This window comes from Triturus cristatus, chromosome 3_1, assembly GCF_964204655.1.
Source record: "Triturus cristatus chromosome 3_1, aTriCri1.1, whole genome shotgun sequence".
NCBI lineage: Eukaryota > Metazoa > Chordata > Amphibia > Caudata > Salamandridae > Triturus > Triturus cristatus.
In genome coordinates, this window is record NC_140583.1 from 1,085,480,427 (window position 1) to 1,085,501,904 (window position 21,478).

Below are 21,478 nucleotides of genomic sequence, written 5' to 3' on the forward strand. Positions count from 1 at the left end.
TTAAAATATTTCTGTGTGAAAATGAAAAATGAGACTATGAAGACGTGATTGTAAGGAACTCATAATGATGAAATCGTTATGAGAAAAATAAGCTTAACACTGTAATGAATATCAAAGAGGAAGGCATACCTGAACCCCAATTCCTGCACCCGTTTCCCTTGACCCTAAACCTATAGCCCCCAACCCTTAGACATTTTAATAATAACAAAAAAATATTTGTTAATGGTATTTTTTATTATTAATTAAAATAAAAATGTCTTTATCACTTTTCTTCTCTTTTTTCCTTTCAATCTAGGGGGCATATTATCAAGCCAGGCGATAAAATTATCGCCACTTTAGTGGCAGAAAACTGCCGCTAAAATGGCGATTATGGGCTTGATAATATGCTCTATGGAATTCCAATTGAAGCCCATGTTAGACGTCCTTCACATTTAACATGGGTTTCAATTGGAATTCCATAGAGCATATTATCAAGCCCATTATCGCCGTTTTAGCAGCAGTTTTCTGCCTCTAAAGCGGCGATAATTTTATCGCCTGGCTTGATATTATGCCCCATAGTTTCTTTGACATGTGTTCCCCTTTTATCTCATGATGCCTGAAAGAGCATGTTCTCCCCACGCATAAATGGAGCTCTTGTTAGTCCTATAAATTCTAATTACAAGAAATCTGATATTTCACACACATCTCGCTGCCCCCAATGACTTTGTCTCCTGTTAGTGAATCGGTGGCTAAAAAACAGGCCGTAGAAGCACCTTTGATCCTGGATGAATAGATTTTATGGGGTTTACATGCATTCTTACTGGCTGGGAGCCAGATTCTATGAGTGAAGAATTCCATAGAGAGGCCGCCTAGCTTGTGAAACACCTTAATATTATTGATTAGTAGGTATATTTATTATTTTTAATCCTTGTATTATTATATATTACCTATTATTGTCAGTCATAAGAACTACTACAAATATTGTGTATAGTTATTATTATTATTGCCATTATTATTATTGGCATTATTATTTTTAGTATTGTTGTTATTAAAGCATTATTATTAATTCTATTTCTACTATGATTATTATTATTATTATTACTAATATTATGGTATTCTTTTTCTTCTTCTTGTTCTTCTTGTTCTTATTCTTCTTGTTCTTATTATTATTATTATAAAACAACAACAATGATGATCAGGAGGAGGATAATAAAAATAATAGCAATAAAGACGATGATAAAAAATAATTATAATAATATTTTATATATTGGTTACTCTTAGAATTGGTGTGGTTTCTGCGATTTCCACACTGTTTTCATTATTGCATATAGCTTTCTCATCAGGCCTTCCATAATTCCTCTGCCTTCTCCTAATTCAAAGAATGAGGCAACTTGACTCAGCAGCAGATGTGAGTATATCATGCTTGATCCCCACAGGGTGTTCTGGAAATAGGGATGTCCATAATATACTAAACCTCACAAATGTATTTATGTCAGTAAACACTTGTTTACAGTAATAAATAAATCCATGTGTGCTTAGCATGAATTCTCAAAGGGATATCTAGCAGCTGGAAATGGATTTACTTCTGTGCATTTTTCTGTCAGATGTGAGCAGAAATCTGCAATTGTAAAATACACTGAAAGAGCAGGAAGGGGGTGTAAAATAGGTGAGGTTTACCTTGGAAGTTTGGGAACGCCCACAAACATTTACGTTCCTGGACATCCTGAATCTCTGATCCGACCCTTTGCCATCCTAGAAGGGGATCGTAAAGTGATCCCATCCAAGGGTTGGGAAAACTCCCCTGCAAAATGGAAAGAGAAATGGATCACCTCTTCAATTGGTGGAGTTGTAGGAGAAGGGCTTTCCCCTCAGAGAAAAAGAGCCACAGAGTTAGTTCCAAGAGTTGACTTTCCGGGGTGTCCGTAAAAAGGGTACAGCTTTCCCTGTACTGCACATGGTTTAGACACCCGTGAGGATCTCCTCAAAGTTCCCCTCTTACCCAGAGTGTTTGTGCATCACAGGAAAGGTCAACTGGTTTACTATCTCCCTCTCTCCTGCACATACTTGAAGGGCCACTGGAAATTCCCAAATTCCCTGTAGGCACTTCCACCGGTCAACTAAGTGGTCTGACCACCATCTTTCCACCCTGCCAGCTTGAGTGAAAATCAAGTAATAATTACTGCTACCTAATTCTTACATCAGTGGGGTTCGACAGACCACTGTTGGGTGGGGATGGCAGAGGTTCCACACATGGACGTCATTCAGGGGTCACAGCTGCTTAACCTGACTTTTCCCTTGATCCTCCTGTCACTGCCTTTGCCACCTCTGGTTGCAGGGTGGTAAAATCAGTGCAAGGAACACAGGGGCAACTTTTTCTTATGAACATTGGTTGGGGCTCCACTTTCTTTGTTTTCTGTTAATATTTTTATTACACTAATCGTGAATAGTACAGGATTATTCATGATTAGTGTAATAAAAAATGGGTACAATTAGCCAGAAGATAACCCTTCCTTGCAGCTGGGGTAAGTAAAAAATGCTGGTAAATGTATGTTGTGTGTGTGCTTAAAGGTGAAATAGGACAGCCCTATCTTTTCATGTGTAGATACTGCGCAGTTGTAAATATACTACTAGTAAAATACCTTTGTGAATAGCAAAAAATTGTAAACTTACGCAAAAGTGTAAGCTTATCTTTGTTAATCAGGCCCACTGAGTAGGTCCATGTGTGAATGTCTGTGTATGTGTAAGTGTGTGAGTGAAAGTAAAGGTCAAATGGCATGTGGTATTGGTTCCGCTATCTGTAAAAGTTTGGTGAATTGATGTCAATAGTATCACCATCTGATTGCCGCTATCCTATTCCCCATCCCTTAAATGGTGGCTGGGTGGTGGTGCTTTGTAGACCCAGGCTACCATCACTCGATGCGAATATTTGCAAATGGCAGGATTTCACTGACAGATTTTCTAATTTATCTATCTTTCTGTACAGCACACAGACACCTCAATTGTTGGATATATTTAAATGCCTTTAAAGAATGTTTTATTTATTTTTTAAAGTATAGTTTTTCTCGCCAGTGATATTTCAAACAATCTCTTAACCCACTGCCCTCCTAAAACCCTGACCCACTGCTTGTCGTATCCTGTTTTTTGGTACCTACAATGTGATTTTGGGAAATCTCAGGCTCACACTCTCCCCCACCCCCACTGTACAGGCCAAGATGCGCCTCTTGATAAGTGGGTTACACTTCACATTGGCAAAGTTGGGACACATTGCCTTTGCGGAAGCATAGATACCCATCATTGCAGGTGGAAGGAAAACCTTTGCCCGACTACAAATATTTTGTTGAACATACATTATTGACCAATGGTAAGAGTGTCTTTTAGATGCACTTTTTGAAAATGCATCTTGAAAAATATGTGTTGAGAAGTCATTGTTAGGATGTGCGTGTGAGTTAAAAAGTGCACGTTGTCAGATGTGTGTTGAACAGTGCTGGATGTAATTACATGCTAAGAAGTGTCTGTGTGGGTGCATTTCAAGAAGTGCATGTTGAAAAGTGATTAATACATTCATGTTTTAAGGAGTGTGTGCTGAGAGCTGTGTGACAAGAAATACAGGAAATTGTATATTAAGAAGTGTTTGTTCAGAAGTTTGTTTTGATAATTGTGTATCTAGACATTTATGCTGAGAAGTGTTTCTTGGAAATGTGTGTGGACAAGTACATGCTACAAAGTTTGTTTTCAGGGCTATTTTCCCGGTATTGATTCACCAGGAACTCTTTTCAATATGTACAATGGTTGTTTTTTCATTGCTGGAAAAAAGTGCATGTCGAAAATTGTGTCTTTTGTGCAACTGTATGAGTCTCTGTAGAAATCAATTGTATTGATATTTACGTCTCTAGTTCCACAACCCACAATACTGCAGTCCTGCGAAGTACCATACATCAGGCGTTTGACTAACGCATTTCAGTGTGGTGCTTCTCATCACCGCACTGAAATGCATTGCCACGCGTTATATGCATAGCGTCTCAGCTGTCAAGCCGTTAGCGCTGCCTACTAAAAACTATACTAAACTAAAGCTGGAGTGGCTGATAGTGTGCCATGGCTTGCGCACACTGCTCCCGCAGGCTTGTGGGCTGGCTGGCTGAGCTAGTAGCAGCTGGTTGCTACAATGTATCAATATAGAAAATTTCCACCACGGCACCTCTCTGACTAATATCATGTAGATCTGGCGAACTACTTGGATGGCCCTGCTGCTCTGGACATGGAAACCTCGCAGCCCAGCTCCGCCAAGAGCGGACCCTCGCCAGAGCCGAATTCCGGATGAGCAGTAGCCTTAAGGAAACAGCAACCATATCTACCTCATAGATATCAAGACCTGCAACCGGCACCTACCTCAAAAAAAAGAAAAAGACAACAACTACCTCGTTCGGATGGCACTAGAATCTATCAGCAAGTTCATTAACAGGCCTCAACGAGGATCGCAAGATGGAAACCGACATCAAGAAAACTACCTCAAAGAGCCAACTGTAAAGAACATTAAAACTCCACTGGAGGCACAGCATTGTATCCTTTTGAACTATCAGTCTGTACCCACAGCGCCCTACATGTATATTTGTACCGTAGATAAATTTTTTTTACATAGGAGTATGCATGCCAAGTACCCGACAACACTTCTCCGTGAGGCGGAACGGCGATCCTGTCGTTGCACCTCCGAAATACAAGCAATTCCAGGGGGGAGGAGGGTAGGGGGGGAGGAGGGATTGGAGGGGGGAGAAACCGGCTCTAGGGTCTCCCAGTTTTCTGTCTTCTGTATTTTTGGTAATTTCCACTCTTATCTTTGTTTCACACCTTTGTTTCCATGACATACTGTATTTGACAAATCCTGAGGGCGAGTGCATGGTGGAGACCACCCGGCCTAATACAACTGAGAATGATCACCTAGAGAAACATAGAGGGGGCAAAATTCACCTGAGTGTTGGGTATAATGAACCGCCACATCATACTGCAACCGATGACTCTTAACAACACACTCACCCTGACAACGGACCTCAACATAGTATCCCTCAATGTCAAAGGTCTGAACCACCCTGTTAAGCGCAGGAAAATAATAGACTATCTAGATAAAACTAAAGGCGACATAGTACTCCTACAGGAAACCAAACTTTCCATGGAGGATGCCAAACTAGTCAGAGGCAAATGGATCTCGCAGATGGCTTGCTCACCAGCCGACAAAAAGAAGAGGGGGGTCCTGACACTAGTATCCAAAAGATAAAACATAACAATAGACTCCCATTCCCACGATAAAGATGGTAGACTTCTAATAACACATCTGACTAGGGGGCAGGAACGGTTCCATGTAGCAAACATATACAGTCCTAATGCAGACAACCCACCCTTCTGGGAGGAGGTGTCACGCACGCTGGATAGCTTCCCCCAAAATGAAATCATGGTTGTGGCGGGGGACTTTAACATCCCACTGGACCACATAACGGACAGGCAATCCTCCTGTCAATACCACCCTACTAACACGCACGCTGCACTCCAAAACATCTGCACCAAGTTTAACCTCAAAGACGCATGGCACTTACAACACCCCGACACTAGGGACTACGCTTTCTATTCTAACCCACACAACTCCTACACCAGGATAGACTACATACTTATCTTGGGAGCGCACACACACCTAATAGAACACTCTGCAATAGCGCCAAGGTTAATTTTTGACCACTCGTGCATTAGTTTAAAACTGAGCGGGTGCCATAACAAAGCCGTCCCCCCTTAGATGGCGCTTTAACAGTGAAGTGCTTTCAGACCCTGAGAACATAATAAAAGATTGAGGACACCCTAACTGACTACCTAAGATATAACGATTACCCAGAGATTAGCGCCAACACACTATGGGATGCCCTAAAGGCTACGGTCAGAGGCACAATAATTGGAATCAAGTCAAAGATTAACAAATATACAAACCTGAGATTAAATCAACTTGAGCAAGAGATCAAGAGATTAGAACTAGAACATGCAAACACCACAAAGGACAATAAACTCCTAGCAAATCTAACACAGAACAAATACGAATATAACAAAATCCTGAGCGATCGAGGAGGCTTGTGGTTCAACAAGTGCAAAGCCCTCAGCCTATGCAAGGCCAACAGAGCTGGGAAGCTTCTTGCTTCCTACCTAAAACACAAACGCAACCAATTTGCCATCTCATCTATTACAGACTCAAGCAACAAAACTCACACAAGACACAAAGACATCCTCAAGACATTCCAAGAGTTCTACTCAGAGCTCTACAAAAACGAACAGATCCTCAACCAAGAGAACTGTACAAAATACCTGGACAGAATTAGGCTGCCGAAACTAAGCACTGAAGACAAAGTGAAGCTAGGTCAGGAAATTAGCAGCGCAGAAATTGAAATGACAGTCAAATCTCTGAAAAAAAATAAAGCCCCGGGGCCAGACGGGTACACAGCTGATTTCTATAAGACCTTCATAGCCCAGCTCAAACCAACTATGGAAAAGGTCTATAACCAGGCTGCAAATAAGGGGGAAGTGCCGCAATCCATGACAGAAGCCAATATAATAGTCATCCCAAGAGAGGGTAAAGACCACTTACTAATTAAAAATTATAGACCCATATCCCTCATTAATGTGGACTGTAAAATCTACGCCAAGATCTTGGCTGGCAGACTGAACACGGTCCTCCCCAAATTGATAAGCAACTCACAGGTCGGTTTCCTGCGCAACCGTATGTCTAGTGACAACACATATTGGAACAAATATCCGCTAAACTAGAACCAGCGGTAGCTATAGCATTAGATGCCGAGAAGGCCTTTGATAAAGTCTCCTGGGCCTTCCTAGAGCATTGTATGCAGGCCTTCAATTTGGGGGAGACTTTCATACGAATGACTATGGCCCTGTATCGAGGCCCTTCAGCCCGTAGCACAGTCAATGGCACACTCTCTGATCCCTTCACCCTACAACAAGGTACGAGACAGGGTTGCCCCCTATCGCCGGCGCTCTTTTTACTGGCCCTTGAACCCCTCATCCAAAGACATCAAGTTGAACACTAGCATAAAAGGGGTCGATATCAATGGAGTCAAAGTAAAACTAGCCGCCTATGCAGATGATATTCTGAATGTAATAGAACAACCAAAATCGTCAATCGGAGCATTAATGACCATGATAGCAGAATACTCCAAACTATCAGGGTATAAACTAAATAAAGACAAATCCGAATGTAAACCACTAAACAGTCACACCACGAAAGAAATCCTAGGGAATTCGGGGCTGGCCTGGCAGACGGGACATATTAACCCCTTCGATGCTCATGACGGAACGGTTCCGTCATGAGCATCGGTTGAGCTGTGCTCATGACGGAACCGTTCCGTCATGGACCCGCCCGCGCTCGAACCCTTCAGCACCGCGGAGGAATCCGCGCAGCGCTGAAGGGGTTAAATACTTAGGCATTTTTTTCGGAAGCGACCTAATAAGCACCCTACACTTCAATGAGAAGGCACTATTAGAAAAAATTAAGAAACGTTTGGATTCCTCCTCCCCAAAATTCATAACGTGGTGGGGTAGAATTGAGACTATCAAAATGATGATCACCCCAATGATTAACTACCTGATAAGCATGCTCCCACTCCTACTCACAGACGATTTCCATTGGAAAGTCGATATCCTACTCACTAAATTCCTGTGGCGCGGAAAGAAGGCAAGGATAAGCATGAAGAAACTGAGATTGGAGAAATCCCAAGGCGGGGTAAACCTAGCAGACTTTAGATTGTTCCAACTTGCCTTTCTAGCAAGACAGGGTTCATACTGGGTCTCCCCGGCGACAGACTACATACCGATGTGGCATCAGGTAGAGAAGTCCATCCTGAACAATCTGATTCCACTGGCCCTCCTAACAGCTAACACATACCCACACTCATCCAAACCTATCTTTAACAAGCATTTGCAATGCAATAGGTCTCGCATTCGCAAGAGTTTAAGCTATTGGCATTGTTAAATGCCTTTTTGTTATGTTTTAAAAATCAACACATAAATAGAAGGCATTGTCATTTACAATGCCAATAGCTCAAACTCTCGTAAATGCTAGACCTATTGCATTGCAAATGCTTGTTGGTTTGAGAATCTGGTCACCCTATATTGTCTAGATACGGCGGTTGCTGCCTGCAGCTGTTTCGAATTTAACAATTGTATCTCATAATTCGTCGAGTCCCAGTTGTGCTAAAAAAAACATGGACACTGCCCCAAAGTTGCGTGCAGATGTAAGCGTTGTACAGAAAGTTTTGAGTTTCTGCTGGGGAAAAAAACAGAGACAAGCTCATTGGTTTGAAACAAAATTCTTACAAATTGTTTACAGTTGCATCAGGACGCACCCGCACGGTATGCACAGTCCCCATCTTTCAAGTGTTGTATCCCACTTCCTGACTCAAAACGCCCCGACGCTCTCACGTTGTCGTGCCGTTCTGAGATGCTTCAAGTTTTCACGACCGAACAGCAGCATTATTTCGCCCCAGAGTGCTCCCGCTGTCTACTTGTTCTGTAAACTTCCGTAGGCTTCCTTGTTCGCCACTGTCTGTCATGCGGTTGCACAATGTCTGCTGAGTCTCACCCTCTGGTTGCTATAGCACTCATTCCTTGGATACAGTCCTCCTATGCCAGCTGTGAAAGCACTCTATCACCTAGCTACACACCGACTCTGTCCCGAGTGCTCCTGCGCACGCTCGCCTTTTCCTCAGTAAATAAAAGCGCAGATTCATTTGAACAAGGGGCCAGCGGGCTTGCGCACTAAACTCCACATTAGTCCTAAAGTCATTGCATGAGATGCGTTGGTTGTATGTGAAACGTTTAGGTTTTGCAGCATGCAGCCACCCGTAGTGTGTGCGAGTGACTGCTCTCTGTTCTTGTGTTCCTTCAAGCAAAGCAAGACGGCCGTGAAGCTGAGGGAAGACATGAAGAAGATGGTGACGCAGCCAATGAGCCGGCACGCCGTCACTTCCCAGAGGAAAACAAGCATTAGTTGCTGCTTATTTATCTTATGCAACTAACAACCATTGACAATAGTCGTGACTTGTACGTGTGATGTCACTAGCATGGATGCAAGGACATAAACAACAAAATACCAGTCGGGCGGCACACTAATGCAAAGCACAGATTTTTAGTTGACGTGTTTTTAAGGCATGCCCTTAATTAGATAAGCCACGCCGCTTTGAGAGACACCCCCCCTGGTTTTTCATAACACTTAAAGCACTGCCTCTATGTCCGTCCCTCCTAATGAACAAGAATCGATTGCCTGACCCCAGCATGGACGCCTCTGGGCATGCCATTGGGCACGGGCAGTCTTAGGGGAGGACAGGTGCAGCCGGCTCGCAGTGATGTTTTTGTAGAGGTGTGTTAGAAGGCGACCTCAGAGGGGCCCGGAAGGGGCCCTGACTGCCCTGAGACCCACCCTCGAGGTATCGTAGCCGGGCACTGGCGGGAGACTCCTCAGGGGAGGAAGCTCGTATCTAGGATCGTACACTCGGCACCACACGACAGAGAGACAGTACACGAGAAGTTCTTAAGAGCAAATCTTTATCAGATCGTAGTTGTGGGATATTTATGATCAGCAAGGCAAAATATATACAAGTAGAGCGCGGGCTCCCAAAGTCTTGGAGGGGGGTTAGGAGGTAGCGGGACAGTCTTTGGGGATAAGAATCAAATGCAGGAGTGTACCCGGCGCACAGCTCACAATCCTCGAGCTGGGGGATACGCTTGTCGTCGTGGGGTCCGGCGGGACCAAGAGAGTCTGTGGGAGCCGCGAGTCACTCGGCAGGCTCGAGTATAAGTTCGGAGGTCTTACGATCTTCGGGGAGCCGCGAGTCACTCAGCAGGGCTCAAGCACAAGTTCGGAGGTCTTTACGATCTTCAGGGAGCCGCGAGTCACTCAGCAGGGCTCAAGCACCAGTTCGGAGGTCTTACGATCTTCAGGGGAGCCGCGAGTCACTCAGCAGGGCTCAAGCACAAGTTCGGAGGTCTTACGATCTTCAGGGGAGCCGCGAGTCACTCAGCAGGGCTCAGGTGTTCCAAGGCGAATTCGCCGGACAGTCCCAGAGCACCCCTTGTTATAGGGCGACTCCTCTTTGATGTCCGGAGTCTGTGCAGGCAGGGGTCTTGTCACCTGGGGGTCGCTTGTTGGGGGTTTCCTGCCATTGTCCTTTGATCCTTTCAGGGCCGTGTCGGGAGGAGCCCCAGACACCCAGCAGGCGTGGAGCCAGCCCTCGGGGAGGCCGGCGGGTCGATCGAAACCCACCTTCCCAGGGAAGCGCAGAGGTGTGATGGAAACTGCTCCTCCCTTTCTCATCCCAAGGGGAGCGCGATGTCCTCCAGCCAGAGTGGGGCCTCTAGGCCAGGGTCGCGCTGGGGCCGGGCGGCCATCTTGGTGCATGAAGTGGGCACGCTGGCCCGGGGTGGCCGAAGGAGGAAGGCCACGGACGGGGGAAGTCCGGGTCGGGTGTGTGTGTTCTGGTGGGAAGGATCGGCTAGGCTGTGGGCTCGGGGCAGGTGTGAGGTGCAGGGGTCAGGTCTGACTATGTTACGAGGGCCGGGTCTAACACGCGTCCCCCCCAGCTGAAAGCCGGAGAGAACTACCCATCTTCTTGGGGGTTCTCTTCGCTGAGGCGGAAGAATCGGGAGAGGCCATCGGCGTTGGCGTGGTCCGTGCCAGGGCGATGTTCCACGGTGAAATCCATCCCCTGGAGGGAGATTGACCATCGCAGAAGCTTGGGGTTTTCTCCTCGCATCTGCATGAGCCATCGCAAGGGGCGATGATCGGTTTGGACCCTGAAATGGGTGCCGAACAGGTAAGGGCGTAGTTTCTTGAGGGCCCAGACTACGGCGAATGCCTCGCGCTCGATGGTACTCCATCTCTGTTCCCGGGGCAACAGCCTTCGGCTGAGGAAGGCCACGGGCTGGTCTAGACCCTGGTCATTTACCTGGGAGAAGACCGCCCCGATGCCATGCTCGGAGGCATCAGTTTGTACCACAAACTCTTTGGAGTAGTCGGGGGCCTGGAGGACGGGGGCCGTACACATGGCCGTTTTCAGGGCATTGAACGCCTATTGGCAGGCAGAGGACCACTGTACCTTCTTGGGCTGTTTCTTGGCCGTAAGTCCCGTGAGGGGACCGACCAGGCTGCCGTAATTCCGGATGAATCTCCGGTAGTAGCCCGTGAGGCCCAGAAAGACTCGGACCTCTGTTTGGGTAGTGGGGGGTTCCCAGGCTAGGATGGCGTCGATTTTGGGCTGTAGAGGGGCGACCTGCCCGCTTCCGACCTGGTGCCCCAGGTAGGTTACCGAACCTTGCCCAATCTGGCATTTGCTGGCTTTCACGGTGAGGCCCGCCTGGCGTAGGGCGGTTAGCACCCTCCGGAGGTGCTGGAGGTGCTCACTCCATTCGGAACTAAAAACTGCAATATCGTCGAGATATGCAGCGCTGAATTTTTCCAGCCCGGCCAGGACTCTATTTACCAGTCGCTGGAAGATGGCCGGGGCATTTTTCATCCCGAAAGGCATCACGCGAAAGCGATAGTGCCCATCCGGGGTGGAGAAGGCGGACCGCTCCTTGGCTCCCTCTGTGAGCGCAATTTGCCAGTAGCCGCAGGTGAGATCGAAGGTGATGAGGAACCGAGCAGCCCCGAGCCGGTCAATGAGCTCGTCGGCTCGGGGAATGGGGTGGGCATCGGCTCGGGTGACTTCATTGAGTCCCCGGTAGTCCACGCAGAAGCGGAGTTCTGGGGCGACCCCGGGGGCAGCTGCTTTTGGGACCAGGACTACGGGGCTGGCCCAGGGGCTGTCTGAGGGTTCGATCACGCCTAGGGTCAACATTTTTGAGACTTCGGCTTGGATACAGGACCGGACCCGATCAGGGACTCGGTAGGCTCGGGGTCTTACTGGCGGGCTGTCCCCGGTATCCACATCATGGACACACCAGTCGGTGACCTTGGGGACCAAGGAGAAAAGGTCCGGAAACTGCCCTAGGAGCTGGCGGCAATCCTCACGTTGCTGAGGAGTGAGAGACGGGGAGAGGTTCACTCCCTCTACGGAGCCGTCCTTCTCCTTGGTGCACAGAAGATCAGGGAGAGGATCTGACTCTTCTTCGGACCCGTCGTCAGTGGCCAGTAGGAGGCTCAGCTCCATCCGCACAAAGTGGGGCTTGAGGCGGTTCACGTGGAGGACCCGGAGGGGGTCCCGGGATGACTGGACGTCTACCAAGTACGTGACCGGGCTCTTCCGCTCAACTACTTTGAAGGGCCTGGTCCATTTATCCTGGAGAGCGCAGGGTTTCACGGGGGCCATGACCCACACCAGCTGGCCCGGCTGAAACTCGACTAGCGCGGCGTTCTGGTCGTACCAGCGCTTCATCTCCTCCTGACTCGCCTCCAGGTTGGCATCTGCCATCTCCCGGAACCTCCTGGTCTGATTTCGGAGGGTCAGGACGTAACGGAACACGTCTCGGGGGGGCCTCGGGGCGCCGCCTCCCACTCTTCCTTGACCAGGCTGAGGGGCCCCCTGAGGGGGTCCCCGTAGAGTAACTCAAATGGGCTGAAACCCAAGGATTTCTGGGGAACCTCTCGGTATGCGAATAGGAGGCAGGGGAGCAGGAGGTCCCACTTACGCCGGAGGAGCTCTTCCAGGCCCGCGATCATCCCCTTCAGAGTCCGGTTAAACCGCTCTACCAGGCCGTTTCCTTGGGGGTGGTACGGGGTGGTGAACTTGTAGGACACCCCGCACTGTTGCCATAAGGACCTCATGTATCGGGAGATAAAGTTGGTACCGCGATCGCTCAAGACCTCGCGGGGAAAACCCATGCGGGAGAAGATTCCCATCAACGCCCGGCCCACCACGGGGGCCGTGACGGAACGCAGGGGAATGGCCTCAGGGTAACGGGTGGCATGGTCCACCAGGACGAGGATGAACCGGTGCCCCTGGGAAGTTGGGGGGTCCAGAGGTCCTACAATGTCGATCCCGACCCGCTCAAAAGGGGTACTGACGACAGGGAAGGGTTGGAGGGGAGCCTTGCGCTTCCCTCCACTCTTCCCACTGGCCTGGCACGTGGGACAGGACTTGCAGTGGGCTTCCACATCCGCTTTCAGTCTGGGCCAGTAGAAGTGAGTCACGAGGCGACTGTATGTTTTGTCCTGACCCAAGTGGCCTGCGAGGGGAACGTCGTGGGCCAAGCCCAGGAGGAGGGTTCGGAAGCGTAGGGGTACCACCAGCACCCGGCCAGACCCTAGCTCCACCGACTTCTGTTCGCTGTACAAAAGGTCATTCTCCCAGTATACCCGGTGCGTCCCTGTCTGGTCGCCTGCGGCCTGGGCCTCTGCCTGCTGCCGGGGCCTGACCAGGGAGGGACAGGTAGCTTGCTCTCGGCAGAACTCCTCTCGGGAGGGGCCCCCCTCGTGGCGCCACTGGGCTAATTCGGGCAGATCGCCTAACTCGGTGTCTGGGGTGGAGTCGGAAGGCGGGGGTTCGTCACTGGCGATCGACTCTTCTGGTGGGGGGATGTGGGGACCCTCGGCCGGGGCCATCCCATCTTCAGGGGCCGGGGCGTCGTCGACGTCCCTCAGGGGGGTCAGTCGAGCCGCCATGGATCGAGTGGTGGCGCACACCCACTCAGGGAGGCCCAGCATCCCTAGGTGGGTCTTGCGCTCAACTTGTCCCCAGGGGGAACTTTCCAGGTCGTTCCCCAGGAGACAGTCGACGGGCTGGGAGGTTCTCACTGCGACCTTCAGTTTGCCGACCACCCCTCCCCACTCAAAGGGCACCAGGGCTACCTTACATAGGCTTTCTGTGTTGTCGGCTGAAATGACAGGGCAAAATACGTTGGGGAGGACCTGGTCTTCGTGGACTAAGTGGCTGAGGACCCCGGTGATGCTGGCCCCTGTGTCACGGAGGGCTTCTACTTGGTGGCCATTGATCGTTACGAGCTGCCCACATTTCTTTGTGTTAGAGGGCAGGAGGCTCCCAGGGACCATCTCTCTATCTCCTAAGGATACTAGGGCCATAGCGGCGGGTTCCCACTCCTCGGCCTCCTCAACCTCCTCCCCCAGGGCTACATTGGCTATCTGTCTAGCGGGGGGTGCTGCCTGGGTGGTGCGTGGGGCCATGGGGCATTCAGGGTCGTTGGCGTAATGCCCGGGCTTCTGGCAACGAAAACAAGTGATGGTTACCCGGTGCCCCCGTCTCAGAGGGGGCCGGATACAGCTGGTGGGGGTGCCGGGAAAGGTGGAGATTGGGACTTCGGGGGACTAGCCTGGGACTCTCTCTGCCCTCCCTGGTTTCCCCCCCCTCTCTGGTGGGGTGGTCCCTGACTGGCTCGGGGGTACTCTCCTACAGGGCCCCGGGAGACCCGGGTGTTGGTCCAGCGATCCGCCTCGACAGCCAGCTTCCTCGGGTCTGTGAGCTTGCTGTAGAGCAGATGCTGGCGTAGTTCCACAAAGCAGTTAGCAGCCAGGTGCTCCCACAACATAAGGTCGGTTAGTTCTTCCAGAGTGGTTTTGCTGCCCTTGACCCACCCATCGAAGGCGTGGCTGAAGAAATTCACATATTCCACCCAGGTGGTACCCGGGATCTTCCTGCAGTCCCGGAACCGCTGGCGGTACATCTCCGGGGTGAGGCCGTACCTTGTGAGGAGGGCCGCTTTCATGTGTTCATAGGAGGTCTGCATGGAGGTGGGTAGGTCGAGCAGGGTGTCTCTCCCTTCGCTCAGGAATCGTCCCCATAACCCAGCCCCCCAATCCTTCTGTGGGACCCGATGGGAGGTCATGGCGACCTCGTAGGCCCGGAACCACTGCTGAATGTCATCATTTTTGTAATATTTTTTGACCACATCCTTGGGGATGTGGACCTTCTGCTCCGTCGGGGCGGCCGCCTCCCGGTTCCCCAGGGGCCGCGCTTCTTCGCTTCTTGCTTTCAGTTCTATTTCCTTCAAGCTGCGTTCATGTTCCAGTTGAAGTCTCCTTCCCTCGTGTTCTCATTGGAGTTTCTTCTCTTCTAGTTCTCCTTGTACTCGCAACTGTTCTACTGCTAGATTTTTCAAGGCTAATTTCAACTCGCCCTCAATTTTGAGTTTGGCTAATTCGAGCTCGTGATGGCGACTTTTTTCTCTGTCTGCGAGTTCCTCCGGGGATAGGCCCCCGTCTGGTACGAAGGCTCACACCTGGTTGCTGCTGCGTTCTCCTTGGGAGGGTCCAGCTTCGTCGTGGGGCTCCCCCGCTCCTTCTGGGCGTGAGGCTCCAGAATCCACCCAAGCTTTCAGTGCCTTTTGCATATCTTCTTTGGTGTTGAGACCAGTGGTAGCGATTCTGAGTTCCTTGCAGAATTGCTTTAGTTCTTTGTGAGTGTACTCCTCCAGCTGTTCCACCTGGAACACGGTACTGGCGTCGTCTTCTATGAGAACCGCGGCGTTTCCTTCTGCCATCTTTGTCGGTAGTGCGTCAGCCGTTCACGGTACGATCTCTAGATTATGGGCCCGAATCCCGTCGCTTGCCACCAATGTTAGAAGGCGACCTCAGAGGGGCCCGGAAGGGGCCCTGACTGCCCTGAGACCCACCCTCGAGGTATCGTAGCCGTGCACTGGCGGGAGACTCCTCAGGGGAGGAACCTCGTATCTAGGATCGTACACTCGGCACCACACGACAGAGAGACAGTACACGAGAAGTTCTTAAGAGCAAATCTTTATCAGATCGGAGTTGTGGGATCTTTATGATCAGCAAGGCAAAATATATACAAGTAGAGCGCGGGCTCCCAAAGTCTTGGAGGGGGGTTAGGAGGTAGCGGGACAGTCTTTGGGGATAAGAATCAAATGCAGGAGCGTACCCGGCGCACAGCTCACAATCCTCGAGCTGGGGGATACGCTTGTCGTCGTGGGGTCCGGCGGGACCAAGAGAGTCTGTGGAAGCCGCGAGTCACTCGGCAGGCTCGAGTATAAGTTCGGAGGTCTTACGATCTTCGGGGAGCCGCGAGTCACTCAGCAGGGCTCAAGCACAAGTTCGGAGGTCTTTACGATCTTCAGGGAGCCGCGAGTCACTCAGCAGGGCTCAAGCACCAGTTTGGAGGTCTTACGATCTTCAGGGGAGCCGCGAGTCACTCAGCAGGGCTCAGGTGTTCCAAGGCGAATTCGCCGGACAGTCCCAGAGCACCCCTTGTTATAGGGCGACTCCTCTTTGATGTCCGGAGTCTGTGGAGGCAGGGGTCTTGTCACCTGGGGGTCGCTTGTTGGGGGTTTCCTGCCATTGTCCTTTGATCCTTTCAGGGCCGTGTCGGGAGGAGCCCCAGACACCCAGCAGGCGTGGAGCCAGCCCTCGGGGAGGCCGGCGGGTTGATCGAAACCCACCTTCCCAGGGAAGCGCAGAGGTGTGATGGAAACTGCTCCTCCCTTTCTCATCCCAAGGGGAGCGCGATGTCCTCCAGCCGGAGTGGCGCCTCTAGGCCAGGGTCGCGCTGGGGCCGGGCGGCCATCTTGGTGCATGAAGTGGGCACGCTGGCCCGGGGTGGCCGAAGGAGGAAGGCCACGGACGGGGGAAGTCCGGGTCGGGTGTGTGTGTTCTGGTGGGAAGGATCGGCTAGGCCGTGGGCTCGGGGCAGGTGTGAGGTGCAGGGGTCAGGTCTGACTATGTTACGAGGGCCGGGTCTAACAAGGTGGTGCTACGGTTGCAGGTAGACAGTGATGTCACTGGAGGTGAGTCCACGCGCAGGGTACTGTAGACCGAAGTGTTTTCAACATGGCGGCAGCGTGCGGGTTCTGTAAGTTAAACAGAGATCACTATGGGAAAGTGGGGGTGATTCCTGCCAGTGAGCTTGGGGTCCATGTCTGGACAGTTCTAGACTGCGGTCCGCCTGAGCTGTGAGGCAAACCTGTGGATCTCTGCGACTACTAGGTTGCGTATATCTGAATGCCTCATTAACATAGTAAAGTCTATCGTCAAAGAATTCCCGATGCTAAACAATTGCTAACTTTTAGTAGTCAATGGTTCGCTGGTTAGAAATTTAACAAGCTGTCTCTGTGGAGCCGACGGGGGGAATGGAAAGTGAAAGTGCATGAGGCTGCTGAGGATGGAAGGGGGACAGGAGATATGCACATGCGTGGCTGTACGTGCGCATACACAGGCTCCAATCTGGCAAAAGCCCTGCGCGTGCCCATCTCCTGTCCCACTTCCGAGGCAAGTCAGTAACAATAGATCTCGCTGGCGACAGCGCTTTCGCGCTGCGTTTGCTAGACGAGACCTTAAAAATATAAAGATCGCGCTTCTAAAAGTAGACAGGAAGATGGAAATTAGCATCAAAGGGTCTAAGCTTGAATCACTTTGGGCTAATAGCAAGTTTAGATACAAGGGGAAAAGCCTTATCTTCGATACCTGGATAAAGGAAGGTATTTACTATCCACACCTACTCAAAACAGGAACTACCCCATTACCTTCTCAGACCTCAAAACAAGACACCACCTTAACGACATCAAACTCTATAAGTTTCTGAAAATAAGTGTGGCCTTATCAAAGACGAAACTAAATACCTCCCAACCCTCAATCTTCCGGTATGTCTTAAACATTAACAAACTAGGGCCCCAAGAATCGCAGCTCTACAAACTTTTACGCCCCAAAACCAACAAACTTAACCGAATAACAATAGCCTATTGTGACAAACAATCTAACACACCTCTCAACGAACAGGAATGGGATACTCTGTGGTCCTCGACCTCGCGTAATAAGATTACCCCAGTATCGGCACAAACTAAATTTTGGCTGCTTCACAAGGCTTTCTGGACCCCCGCAAGACTACACTCACAAGGGCTCAGGGAAGACTCACTCTGCTGGAACTGTAACAAAGAGACGGGAGACCTTGCACACCTTATCTTCCTTTGCCCAACACTCAATGTATTCTGGGGAAAAATCTTTGATTTCATTAATGTGGTGTCTAAACGCAAACTACCAATGGAATTCTCCACCCTCACCTCAGCATTCATGCGCACGAACTTGAGAACTGAACAAGACAAGGACCTAATGGACCTCTTACTGACAGCGGCCGTGAAAATGGCCCTCAACAACTTTAAGGACACAAACAAAACCAGCTACAAAGGATGGATCAATTGGGTCACCCATCTCAGAGGAGCAGACAATATTGCGCCACAATTCTCACCCTGGAAGGCGTCCTCGAGAGGCTTGTGGGAAGCTCTGGACACTTACCTTGACTCGTACGAACCCCCATAAACAGCTGTATCTAGAAAACAACGAATCGTCCCCCGCCCAATTGTTTTCTCCCTAACATAACACCGGTGGCCCGGCATTTGGACCTAAAATACCCCGAATGGGTGTCAGAGGCAACGCAGCATGTTTAGCTGATGCAAATGTTATGTATAACGTCTGCTGTAATGCAGTATGCATAGCTGATACCAATGTATTGTACAGTGGCTATATCTCTCTCTTGTCTGTCCTATTCCTCTTCGGATTCACCACTAATTTGTCTGTCCTTTCCTTCTTACATCTCGTTCTCTCTCAAAAAACAAACTAAAGGGGCTAGCTATATATACACCAATGCGTAACGGCTATTATCCAATCTGGGCTAACCCGGCAACAATGGTAGTGATTGTATTCTCTGTAAAAGCAAATCAAAATTTAAATATAAATATTTAAAAAAAAGAGGTAGTGCCCAATGGCTTCTACCAAGACATCAGCTGACTCAGGTTGAGACAGTCAGAGGCTTTAGGCACAGCAGGGATGTCACGTCCTGCTAGTGCTGGTACCGGCTGCAGCAGTTTGTGGGAGGCTGGCAAGTGGTTGCAGCAAATTATGGCAGCACTGCCTTCGTTTCACACCGCCGTGTGGCTGACATTTAAAACCATGATGATGCCCGCCACCCCACTGCAGAGAGAGAGACGCTGCAGCATCCAGGCCTCGACCCTGAGGAGGCGGACAGGCGGACGGTCCGGCTGGCCCACCGCTGCAGTAAAACCATTGCCATGGCTTGTGGCCTCGCAAGTAAAATAGACAGACAGTGCCGCCAGCCGAGTGTGTTAGATATTCCTACAGTTTGTTGTTTAGCATAAGCAGCAGCACACGATCAGCTGCCTGCAGTGCCAGTCGTGTTACTGCTGAAGTTCTTCCCTGGGCATGGCTGCAGGCTCGTGGTTGCCTTGCCCAAACTGCCGCCGTTGGTTCTTACTTCACCCTCGGCCAGCCAGCAGCTCCAACTTTCCTTTACTGTACGATGATAGGCAATTTAATCCGGCGCTTGCTAGAGATTGGTGGATGTCTCTCGAAGGCAGTGACCGTGACCGTAGGTGTTTGTGAGGCGGCTGGTGGTGGCCGGATGTATACGTGTTGGTGAATGAATGCTAATTAAACTGAAGTTGAAGCGCATTTAAAAAAATACACCAGTCATTGGAGCATGTGGATGGGAAATGGAGCAGGGCGTTTATTCTGTATATTAACTAATTCATGCTGTGTGGCTCAAGTTGAACAGCTTTTGATTCTGTAAACACTACTGTGACCTAGATGCAGGCGATTCCTATGTGAGACTACTCTGCGCCCCAGCTGGAGACTTAGGGGCAGATTTACAAGCCCCTTGCACCACTTTTGTGTTACTTTTAACATGGAAAAAGTGATGCAAAAGTGGCGCAAGGGCCTTGTAAATAAGCCCCCTGGTGCTTAGCAACAGTTTTAAGATCTTAGGGGCATATCAGCAAAGGCCGACTATAATTATCGGTAGGCGCACTTAGCGCTAGGATAATTATCGCCGGCTATAGCTGCTTTTTATCGCGGAGATAGCGTGCTCTCAGCAACGCTTATCTCCAAAGCGATAGAAATGCAAGTGTTAGCTGGAAAACAGTGTGATTATTGCTGGAAATCCAGCGATAATCGCACTGTGACCGGCGATACCTTGCTCATAGGGCAGGGTAGTCTTAGCCATGTAATCCACCTCCAATTGAATTACATGGCTAAGTCAGAACTAAAGCAGGCGTAAAGAAAGTAGCGATAACCATGGTTAGCGCTACTTTTCTTATCGCTATGCTTGTTAGCGATTCCCTTGATAATTGGAGAAATGTCGGTTAGCTACATTTCTCCAGTTATTTCGGGAAGGAACGCCCACTTTGCATCTCATTAGAGATGCAAATCTGGGCGTTCAGGAAACAGGCGCTAAGGCAAGGATTCAAGCGATAGCGTGAGCTTGCTGATATAGCGATAAAATTATCGCCGCTTTTCGGCCGAAAGCGGCCACAAAAGCGGCGATAATTTGTTATTGCCGCCTTGTAGATATGCCCCTTGGAGTTTCTTGTTGCTCAAGTGGATGTAATTTCTGATATTTATTTTGTTTCCCTCGTCTTCATTGCTTTATTTTGTTTGCAAGAAAGTGTCACTCATAGTCATTGAAATGTTACTGATAATTACACTGAAATTATGAAAATGTCACACATAGCATTCTGACTCCTTGGCAGCTATGATACTGCTCTGTCTCCCTGTACGCACAACCAGGCAGTGGCGTAGCTAGGGGGGGGACGGTGGGGGCGGTCCGCCCCAGGCGGCACTATTTTGGGGGCAGACAAAGGCATTCAGATAAGGCTCGGCTTGCTTTCGTGGACGTTCGGGGACGGGCAGAGAAGGAATAGGCCTCGGGCAATGCCCTCTTCTTTTTTGTGCTGGCAGCTGCCCCCCCCTTCCTATATGCGGGAAATGCCCTTTTTCTGACATTTTTCTATTCCAAAGTGCAGCGGGATGGAGAGAAATAGAAGGTTTTAAATATGAAAAATAAATACATAACTAAATAAAGCAAGACAGAGTGGTTGCAAAGTGGCCAGATTGGTTTTATTCACATCCAAATACATCAGCCTCACTTTACAGACTTTGCAGTGAAGCGCTACTTTTGTTTTCTCGTCTTTCTTTGAACAGCATTGTTGTCCCCAGGTGGGGAAGTGTACCATTCCAGGAGGGACTGCAATACCTGGTTGATGGGTGGATTGGAAAACAAAATGCGTACCATGGCTCTGTGTTTATGGATGTGGTCTTTTTAAACCATTCTGCTTACGTTTATTAAGGATATAAGCAATGGACATTGAAACGGTTCCCTTCAGGGCCCTGTAGTCATGTCCTTAACTTTTCAGGTAAAACCACTCGCTGATTTCTGAATAGTGAGTGGGAGATCGTTAAGGTAACCATGTTGTTTCTGCTTACATTTCACATGCTTTACTTAATCTTGCATTCCCTATGAGTGGTTGCTTTTACTTTTTTTTTTTAGGCAGCATACTACTCTTATCAAGTGCATAATTTGAATTGAGCCACATCCAAGTGTTTATAGCGGGCACAATTAGGTTGTAGCTGAAGGCAGAGCGAGTTTCTCTCAGTGGGGCAGTATGGTGTTCAGTGGGGGAGAGGATGTGGCACTATGGCCAGAGCTGTCGAATTAGGAACTGAGGAATTGGGTTCAGCCTTCATGACCAGTCCACCGGACCACTCTCCTTA